An 11,589-nucleotide genomic window follows, 5' to 3' on the forward strand; every position below is an offset into this window, starting at 1 on the left:
TCAATAAGTTCATAAGGGAACAAAATAACATGTCATTAACTTTCAGAGAATGTTCACCAGAACTGTTCTGAAAGCTTTAAACCCCTGGGTTTTTCACTAAACTCTGACAATCAACCCACTCAGTCCCATTCATCCTTCATCTTTAGTATTTGCTCTCAATGAGAAGAAATAGGGTCGAAACAGGGAAGTAGAGCCCTCTAAAAGATAATGTGCCAGATTAGATTCCAAAAGGCTGGGGACCAGTTCCTGGCTCTGCCATTAATTCCCTGTCTGAAAAAAATCAAAGGGATTTAATGCTCTTGACCCTAATAGCTTCAGCTACTAAATGAGGAGGCTCATCTAAGTCAGTGGTTTTTATTTTTTGAAACACATAAATAACAAAGAATGGGTGTCAGTTGTTTGTTTTTTTTTTAAGTTAGTAAGTAGTATTGAATGTCTATAGAACAAGAGATTTTAATTTTAATCATTCATTCAGTGGATTTATTTACTTATTCATTCAGTACATAATTAATGAAAATTCATTTGTTAATGTTAGGTATAGAAAAGTGCATAAAGCATAGCTTCCAAATTTGGAATGCTCTGGAAATATCATGAGTGAAGATGCATTATAGTGCACAGAAGGGGAGAGCATGAGGTACCTGGGGGGGTCCCTGAATGCATACTCATCTCTGGAGATATAGGTTACAATGAATTATATAATGAAATACTTTATATTTCAACCCTTTTAGAAGCTGTCTATTAAAACCATGGCTATTTAACCCATTAGGATTTCTTTTATTTATTTATGTATTATTGTATTATCTAATTATTTTATTGGAGGGGATAGGTGATTAGGTTTATTTTTGGAGGAGGTACTGGGTATTGAACCCAGGACCTCATGCATGCCAAGCATGTGCTCTATCACTTGAGCTATATACCCTCCCCCCAACCCATAAGGATTTCTGCCTCAAAAATGAATAATTTACTCTGGGTTATGTTTAATAAGCTGTTGAGTTTGAAGTTTCTGTCAGAACATTCTGATCTAAAAATTCACCAATTTCTTAAATACATTAATGTCCCCCTGTGGAAAGGAAAACTTACTCTGATGCTTTTAACACTATTGATAACTTCATAAAGCCTAAAACAATTGATAAAAAGTGGTTTTTGTTTTCCAACCTTTGGTTTATTAGTTTTCTTAGGAATTAATGTCAACCCTTCCAATGAGGTGTTTTGTTTTTTGGCCAGTGAAATGGGTGCTTTCAATCCTGATTCAAAAGAATCAATCAACTATTTCTTTAAAATTACACAATTTTAAAGATATTATTATCTCTACATTGGATTATAGATAATCATAACATTCATTTCATTTTTAAGTTTTGTTTACCAAATGTGAAACAAATTCATTATCTTAAAAACTGCACTTTAGTTGCAGAGTTTTTGCTTTTAATCCTAATTGTCCATTCTAAGTCCCAAAATCCCCAAGGGCAAATAGACATGAAAGATTTATATTTTGAGCCATTTCTCATTGTCCAATTATGGGAAAAAAAACCCTACTGTATAATTGCTTTCTTTCCTTTTAAACACATTCCAAAAATCTCCCTTATTTCATTCATTGTAGTAAACGGAAATTTACCAAACAATGTGGCAAAGACAAATCTTTTAGCAGCAAAAGAATGTCTCTAGGGTTTCCTGTAAAGTGAGAATGAAGTGCTTCATAGCTCTATTTGAAGCTGGTTAATAAGACGCAAACGTAATAGGCTTCACTGCATTTAACTTCAGAAAAAGTGCCAATATCGTCAAATGTGAATCTCGGATTATTGCCTCTGCAGTTTGTTTAGGCAGCCAATGCACCACATCTCATTACCAGCCTACAAATTGCTTTTGTTATTGGGAAACAGCATACAATAAAGCTAGATGTCCTGGTGCTTTATTGACTCACGATCAAGTAGATGTTGACAATTCTTTTGTCTTCTTTCAATGACTCTCTCAAATATTCTAAATGTTTTCAAAATAATAACATCTTTAAGTACCTTAGGGTTTTTTTTTAAGACTATTGTAATTCTTTGAAGTTTCTATTTCCTTAAAGTGTTTTGCTATTACAAATTGCCAACATTTGTATGAATTAAACACTACTATAAAAATAATTATTTATTTCTCTGAATGTGGAGGGTTGAACTTTAATGTCAATGCATCAATATTCCTAAATCTTATGCTTATATTATATTCTGATAGAAGTGAAGCATTACAATTTCTCATAAATATTAACTTAAAATATGCCATTATAGCATGTTTTGTCAGTTGCATTTTGCATTACTTTGTATTATATAGTCTGCATATCTGGTATGCAATATAGTACTCTATGCTACCAATATAATTAATTTCTCTAGTATTCTTAGATTCCATAAAGTCTGCTCATTAAATATAATTTAACAAATAAACATGTGCCATAATAATTTCCATTTATTAGATGAAAAATAAAATATTTGAACACCAATACTATGAAACTATAGGAAAATATCTTTATATCAAACTTCAAATTATAGAAATGTTTGAAGTCATTTATTTTAATAATAGTATTAATTTAGAATTTTCTTTATAAACATGTATTAACTATTGTTTATAATTATTTTAGTTGATCTGTGAAAATATTAAAATTAATGTTAATGGCACTGATTAAATTTTGTGTTAAACTGATGATTGCACTTTAAAAACAAACATAAAACGCACACATTTTAAAGAGATGAGTACACTACATCAATTTGTAATAAAACTATCCCTGAGCACAACATAATAAATGGAGTTCAATAGTTTTCTAATACCTGTGGTATCTGAATTCTATCAGGGTCCAGCTTTATTGACAACTTGGAGGCAGTATCCTTGTAAGGTATGAGGCTTAGTTATAAGGAATGAAAACATCCTAATCCCAGGAAAATTTTGAATTGGGGTATAGAATTCTATATATAGAAAAATATATTCAAGAATCAAAGATAAAAACAGATCTAGAGTTAAGTATATAAGAAGGAAATGAAAGCCAGGTAGATATGCACATATCCCTTACACCACATGAGCATCTTGTCACCACTAAGTTTTTTTTTGACAAATGCTGCTAAACCATAAAAAATTTAATGTGTCTATTTAGTTTTATTACTTCTATGTGTTCTGACTTCCACTCAAGTTACACCCTAAAGAATCAGTATACAATTGATCATAAAGCTGAAATCTTTGTTGTCAAATAAATTGCACAAAAAATGCCAATGTTCTAAAGAATAAGCTACAGAGCACACTTCCTAAAATTATCCTAATAAGCAAAGTGTGATCAGTAATGTAGATGCCTAAATAGTTTGAAGGATTTTAGTTCAAGGACACATAATAGAAACTTTAAAAGATACCCATTTCTTATTTTGATAACTGCAAAGCAATATTGCTATAGCCTTTGAAATTGAATGCTGCTGTCAGTGAACTGAGGACTCTCAAATCAGTATGCATACTTTATATTTATATGTAACCCAGAAAACCTTAAATTAATATAGATATTTTAAATTTATATGGAAACCAAATTTGATGATTTAGGTGGATTTTGAATAGATGCAGAGCATTAGAGAGTGATATAAATTTGCAGATGCATTCCCTGTCTGCCCCAAAAGATCACTTTCTCCTGAGAATGGTCTGCAATTGAAAACACTCTCTTTTAATCATTTTTATTTATATATACTACTAAATGAATGAATGAATGGATAATTAACGATGTATAAATTAGCAAATAATAAATGACCATTGAATACTAACTTTATGTGTATATATATAATCTAATATATATATTAGATATACATTATATAAATTATATTTATGTATATAAACTATACATACATATAATTACATATATACCTAATATATAATACACATCTGAATAATATATATATGTATTTTTATTCAGCACTTATTAATAGAGCAGCTACTATTCACATGTAGATACACAATGGTGCACAGAAGGCAGATATAATGCCTGTACCATGGAACTTACAGCCTAGCATGATACTAATTGTAAAGCTACTTGTAATTTCAAGGGATTATAGAAATATATTAATAATAAAAACAACTGGGTCTAAAAAACTCAAATAATTAAAACAGAAAATACAAAATTTGATATGGTTCTATTTCCTTCATTCTTCTTCATCAACTCTTTGAACATCACTTCCTAATTGCATGAACTTTGAACAACAGTAGAAGAAAATCAGAGAAATTATCTAAAATTAATATGAACAGTGTTTCACTATTATGTTTGTTAAAGGTTATAGATTTTTGTTAAATGGTGTCTGGTAAGATATAGATGATGTCAAGAGAAGTCATCTCCTAGCTAACTTACTAAGTGTTAACATCATGAATTCACAAATTTGTAAAGCCTAGCTTTAAGGGTTTTAGGCTCAAAAAAGTTAATTTCTAAATACATTGAGAATGACTATATTACCTATGTCTGACCTCACACCAACAACCTCAAAAGTAATTTATCTATAACCAGAATTCAGGTTTAACTATTTATAACGGTTAGAGAATAGTTAGAGAAATGTAATAACTATGAAATATAGGATACTCTTATCTAATTCATTAATCCCATGAAATTAGGTTTTATTACAGGGCTCTATGATTGTAGATTAGCTGTATGCATGCATTTCCTCAATAGATATATACTTAATACCAAAATAGTAAAAGTCTTCAGCCACCTTACATCCCTGAATAGGGATGAACACATAGCATAAAATGCAGGACTTCTTTTATGTTTTTCACACTAAATAATCCTTCAACAACTACCTCTTCTCATATTCTTCCTTGAATTACTGGTTCTGTATTCTTTGGGGAATTTGGCATATATTGTGGTGATTCTCAAAACCATTCAGTTTTCCTGGAGACAGAAATTTGATTTCTAAGTTCTAAAATAACAAACAAAAATTCTAAGAGAACAAAGTTTTTTCTCTGTGTTTCTTTGGAAAAGAATGAATTTATTATGATTTGTTTGACATACATTTTTAAATGTTTCAATCTTTGAACATTTAGAAAATATATGAACTCCATCGTAGGTATTTGTTATCATGTACTTTGAATTAACACATTGCAATGATATCACTTGCTGCCCTCCTACTGTTACAAATGAAGGACTTTGCAGAAAAATTAAACATCTTGAAATAGGGAGATTATGTTGAATAATTCAGGTGAGCTCTGTGTAATAATTATAGGAACCTAATAAGATGAAAGCAGGAGGGTCAAAGTCATAGAAGATGGAAAAACAGAGCAGAGGAAGCATAAAGCCGAGAGATATAGCTGCTGTCTTGTAGATGAGAAACGAATCACATGCCACGGACAGGTTACAGTCAGCCTCTAGAAGCTGGAGAAAGCAAGGGAACAGACTCTCTCCTGGAACCTTTCAAAGGAACCCCTAGATTTTAGCCCAATAAATACCATTTAAGATTTTTGTCCTCCAAAACTGTAACTATGAAAGAAAATATTAATACATTTGCATTATTTTAAGCCACTAGTTTGTAGTAGTATTTCACAGCAGCAACAGATAACTAATGTCAGAAAAAGTCCTTGTAAGTGGAATAAAAAGATTTAGAAATGTAATTTTTATCTAGAACAAAAACTTAAATAAAAAGCTTTATCCTGAGCAATAAGTATACATGTAAAAATATTCCTGTACTTACTGAATGTTAAACAACTATATATTGTATAATGCTTAATCATGTTGCCAGATTATTTTTGAATCCCAGCAACACTAAATCTAGTCATGTGACCTTAGACAAATTATTTACCAATTGTGTGCCTGAGATTCCTTTTTTACAAAATGAGCAAAATGCTTATGAAAAGGCTAGAATGGTGCCTCATGCATTATAAATAATCAATAAATGCTACTCATTTATTTATTGCTGGTTATCATATTTTATTATATAACTTGCAAATCAAAGCTGTATTCATAAGAGATAACTTATATAAACTGTGATAAATTTCTAGATCACAGTTCAGTCTTCAAACTAAGAATTTCAAAATTCTAAGAGTAAGGTAGACTATAATATCTAGTTATTTTGTGGCATTAAATTAATCACTTAATTAAAATGAAAACTACACAATTATATCAGATTAATAATTGAAAAACATAATCCCTCCAAATTAAAAATAAGACAAAAAATATAAAAAGCATTCTAAATAAATTACCTTTCTTAAGTATGTATTATAATGCATCAATCCTGAATTAACAACAAAAAATAAACTCCTATTTAATGGTCTCTGAAAACATACAATCCCCTTCATCTCCCAGCTTAATAGAAATCAGATATAGGCATGGTGTTAGACTATAAACTGAAAATTCAGAAACCTAAAATAGAGTAATAAATTTCTCTTTAACATCATGCTACCATCAGAGTAGTCAATAATAATTGTAGAAAATTGCTTACCCTTTCCTCAACTATGGCTTGGAAAGTAATTTCATCTGAAAGAACTGCAGTTTAGCTGACACTAAGGACCTGCCTTTGTGAGTTCTATTGAATTCTTATGTACTGTGGAATTGTACTTCTGGGTAATTTACAAACTATATGTGTGATTGGTGATTAAAATTATCTTCAAAGACAGAGTTCTATACTGAAAACAATTTTCTGCCTCTTCAGAGAGGAAATTAACAATCAGAAAGGCAATAAGCTATTCTTAGAATGTTCTTACACCAAGGTGTTCAATAGATCACAGGATAACCATGGTCAATTCAATTAATACATACATAGAGAACCTGTTTAAAGGTTTTATTATTATCACTGTCATTATCATTGTCATTATTATTTTACTTTGTCTCAATAGTAGACAGTAATTCTGTTCCTCTATTTACCCTTTTTTAAACCAAACACGTAAAAAATCAAATACATTTGGGTGGTGAAGTAATTTTCAATGCAATTTTAAAGTGATCCCAGGAATTAATTTAGGTATAATAAGATATAAATATTATAATAGTATAATATTAAATAAGTATTATAATAATATTATAAAATGTTTTAAAATATTATAATGAAATATAAGAACACTCAACCATTATAGAGTAGTAGTTAAGAGTATGATATTTATATTGAATATAAGTAGATTGTTCTTTAGCTCTTTGATTGTAGGCACAATATGTATTCTTTTATAAGCCTTAACACGTAAAATAGAAGATGGTCTATATGGTTTTCTCTGTTTCTCTATATATGTATATATAAACATATGTTTATATATAAAATATACATACACACGTAAGTATACACTTACATCGCCATATGTGTGTGTGTAAATATATATACATGTGTATATATAGATAGATCATTTATATACACATACATATATACTTACATACAGGCATATGTATATGTGTATAATTATATATTATATTTCTTGTATGAAATATATCTATAATGTTATATATATACACATTAGTTCAATAAACAAATATATGCCAACTTCTTATAACATATATTATGTCTTGCTAATGCTGTCTTCTTTGTTAGCAATTTTTTTCTATCTCTGTCTATAAAACCACCACTAACACAATAAAGATGAACCAAACATTAAGGACAATAATGTCAAAAGTAATAGCTACAAAAAAAAAAAAAGTGGAGCAAAAATCCATTATAGCCTATTCCACAATATATTTTGAAGGTGCCCTACTGGTTCAGAGCTGCAAGCCCATGGCCCAGCATGTTTGAGGCCCCACCAGTGTTACAGACAGCCCAGTGAAAAACAGCATGACTGTTAGGTCTAAGTGAAGAATAGGCTTGCAGATTGGGATATACGGAAGGACTTAGCCAAAAAGTAAAGGTTTTGGACTAAAATAAAATGAGGTTTCTCACTGTCAGAGAAGAGAGTTGTAAAGAGGGGAAGAGTCAAAGGGAACATAAACTGTAAAAATTGGTGTCAGAATTAAAAAGGAGTTTGTGGTGTGAACTAAGTTTTCAATATAGAGATATGTATAGAAAGAAACAGGTGTGCATGTGTGAATGTGTGTATGTGTGTTTATACATAGATAAACATTCATATATTTGGGGGTCTTTTCTCTGAAAAAGCCTGGAAGCAGCAACATCCCTGTAATAATGAGCAGATCTGGTACTCACAACTTGCACTTCTAAATATTTAGAAATATTTCCAAATATTTTTCTGTACCACAATGAATGCAGATTCTTTGAAGAAATGACCAATACAAATCTGGGAAAAACAAATAATAAGATAAACCTGGAATACTCTATTGTGTCAGAAAATAAGCAAATTCTCAAAGAATGAGAGAGACATGCCAAAAGTGTGGGAGTTCTAATTTTAAGAGGCTCCCACTGGACAAATCTGAGGCAACTAAAAGCAGACACAAACATACAAAAAGATTATAGCAGATTATCACTCATTGACTAAATAAGAATTTATAAGTTCATACCAATATAAATAAATATGTAAAAAATCAATTGTGAGACTATAAAAATCAATGTATAACAATTAATATATTAACTCAGTCATTAGAATCAGGATATTTATTTATGTGCCACATCAATCCGAAAAGCATTTCTTACATGGAAAAATATATATACACTTATCTTATTATAAATCACCAAGTTAACAGGGGCAAAATGAAATAAAGCATGCACAAATTCTTTATGAAGTATTTTCACATGATAGAAATATTGAAAATGATCTCTCAGTAATCTAAAATTCTTATAGTCTATATGCTTCTGTAAATAGTACTTAGGTTTTATATCTTACTATTTTAATTTTTTACAATGTTTATGTTTAAACATGGATTTGTTTCTGATTGAAAAAAGTACGCATGCCTTACGACAGTTGGAAGTTTTTTCTTGTGTGGGTCTCCCAGTCTCTTTGACATACTGGATAACAAATACAATTTTAAATGAAGATATTTATAACACATAGCCTGGGTGAAAAACACCTTCATGGCAGTCTTTCATGTCTAAAAGAAAAGTGATTTTCTGTACCCATACAAAGCCAGGGAGATAGCCACAACATGTTTAGAGAGCCAGAGAGTTTTAGAACTGGAAGTAAATTTATAGTGAAACTCCAAATATATCAGTTAAATAAAAGGATTCACAAAGGTTAAATAGCAAGTAAAATTTAAAACCATACAGTTAAATGATATCAGATTTAGGACCAAAATTCAGATTTTGTTTCTTTATTTGTTTTTCAACTACCCGAGTTTCCCTTAAATTAAAATAAAATTTGATAGCCTGTTCCCATTTTATTTGAAATTTACACAATTGAGTAAATACTTGATCTAGGCTCTTGATAGATAATATTATAACAAAATATTTTAGAAAAAATATGATTTTAAAATATATAAGAAATATTTTTGAAAATAAGTTAAAGGATGTTGTTTATGTACAATGACTAAAGCTCTAGGGTTTAAAGAAACCAAGGCAGGTAATGGTACTATGTCTGCTTTGCTAGAAAGAAAAAACAACTTCATCACCATAAGTATTTTGTGGTGATTTTAATAAAAATAATTTGATTGCCTTCTTGACATCTGTTATCTCTACCTGATTGGTCTAAAACAATTATAATTATCTGGAGATTTTTGCATATAAGAAGAATATCAACCAATAAGAGACGAGTGATGTCTCACTAGGGCTTCTGAAAATCAAGCTTCTGTTTAATTTTATTTCTTAAAGGAAATCTGTAATAACTCAATCTCTCAGTTTTGATGAATAAGAGTGAATTGTCATCTAACCACAGGTGCCAATGGCAGCCCTCTTGTATGTGAATAAGAAACCAGTTTGAGGATGTAGTCAGTATATGATGTGGTTGCCCAAGCAGAGACTGAAAGAAGCTGGGGTTTTCATGACATTATTGAGATTGCTGAGTTACTGAATTACCCCTCCTGAAGTTTTTGCTCCTTACATCTTTCATGAGCAGATTTAGAAATAATAAAATAAAAATAAAAACACCAAAATATGTTATTTATTCATAAAAACCTAGAATATAGATTTACTTACAAGACAAAAATAGTTACAGAGGTAGGAAAAGTCATTGAACACTCTACTCAAAATTACAGTCAGATTAAAACAGAAGATAAAAACAGATGTGTTCTTACCTTGTTCTTCAACTCATCTGAAATATGCATCCCCTTGTAGTGATTGCTGAACGCTGAATCTTCCCTTTAGTAAAAGTTGAAATAGAGTGGACCTGCTTAATCAGTCACACATATAGATTTACCAGTTGTTTAAGTTAGAGTTAGAAGATACCTTAGAGATGCTCATATGTATATATGATGTATGCATATGAGACAAAGAAGAACTAGAATACTATGCTCAGTATCTGAGTGCAAGTAGTATTTGAGGATTAGAGTTAGGTCTTCTGGCCAATTTAGTTTACTACACTAAAATATATTGCCACTTCATCAAAGCAGAAGAAACCTACAAAATGTAGTATGGCCTAGAAAGGCCCATGGAAGAATTGAGTCCAAGTAATACGTATAGACAGAAACATGGATTAAAAAAATACAACCTAAAAAATAACCAAGTGAAATTGAATGCATATCTACAGAAGTGTAAAAGTTGCCCTGTTTTCCAAGTGCACTTATCAGAAATTGCAGAATAATTTCAAACATAGAAAAAAAAAACTTTTGGAGAAATGAACACAATGTGAAAGCCTAAGAAAGTAAACAGCTTGTTTGACATAGAGGAAAAAACTATACAGAAGACACAGGTTATTTTTATTATTTTTTAATTATTATTGACTATTTAGATTCTGTCTGTAAGTCACAGAACCCCTTATAGCTTTGACAAAAATATTAAAAGCCTCAAATGTTTCAGATGTTAGATACTGGCAAAAAAGGGAACAATTACTAGTTTTATTTCCTCCAATTTATAAAGCTGCAACTCAGTGCCGGGTTACATGGAGAAGCTATATGCACCCTGGCAGTTCCAAAAACACCACAGAGCAGAATAACCAAAATTCAGCCACACATTTAGATTACTCTGATTTGGGAAAGTTATTAAAGACTTTTACAACTGACTTTCCATCCTTCAAGTAGACTTAAGTGATATGTTTATTGATAGTTGTGAAAATATTGATGCATAAAATAGAATTTTTTTGTAAAATAATTTTAAAAACAGAAAATTCACATAGGAAGTTATTTTTGATGGCAAATGATATTTATAATGAAGTCTACCTTTTGAGTATTTGCTAAGCAAAATTTGTCTTATTTTATGTAATAACGTAAAATTCTCTCCACAAAAAAAGCCTTAACAAATTGATTCCAATTATCAAGAAAGTACTAGTACAGATATTAAAATTGATGTCAGTTCATCTGGTCTTCAAAGTTAATGATTCATTATCAATAATATAACTATTTCATTGTACTGTAATAATTTAATATTATGACATTGATGGAGGCAACTTTTCTTCTTGTTCTCACATTTATACCCTTTGCTGTTACAGGAATTAATCCTCAAGTGTTTTTGGATTTGCCATTTTTTAAAACATTCATAATTCTCTGTGAATATGTCACTCTGTAAACTTATTTAAAAAGGTTTTTGGAACTTTTTCATTAAAAATAATCATGTGCATGGTATTTTTATAAATAAAATAATGACTAATAAAAAAGGGAAA

This window comes from Camelus ferus, chromosome 14 (assembly GCF_009834535.1).
Source record: "Camelus ferus isolate YT-003-E chromosome 14, BCGSAC_Cfer_1.0, whole genome shotgun sequence".
Classification (NCBI taxonomy): domain Eukaryota; kingdom Metazoa; phylum Chordata; class Mammalia; order Artiodactyla; family Camelidae; genus Camelus; species Camelus ferus.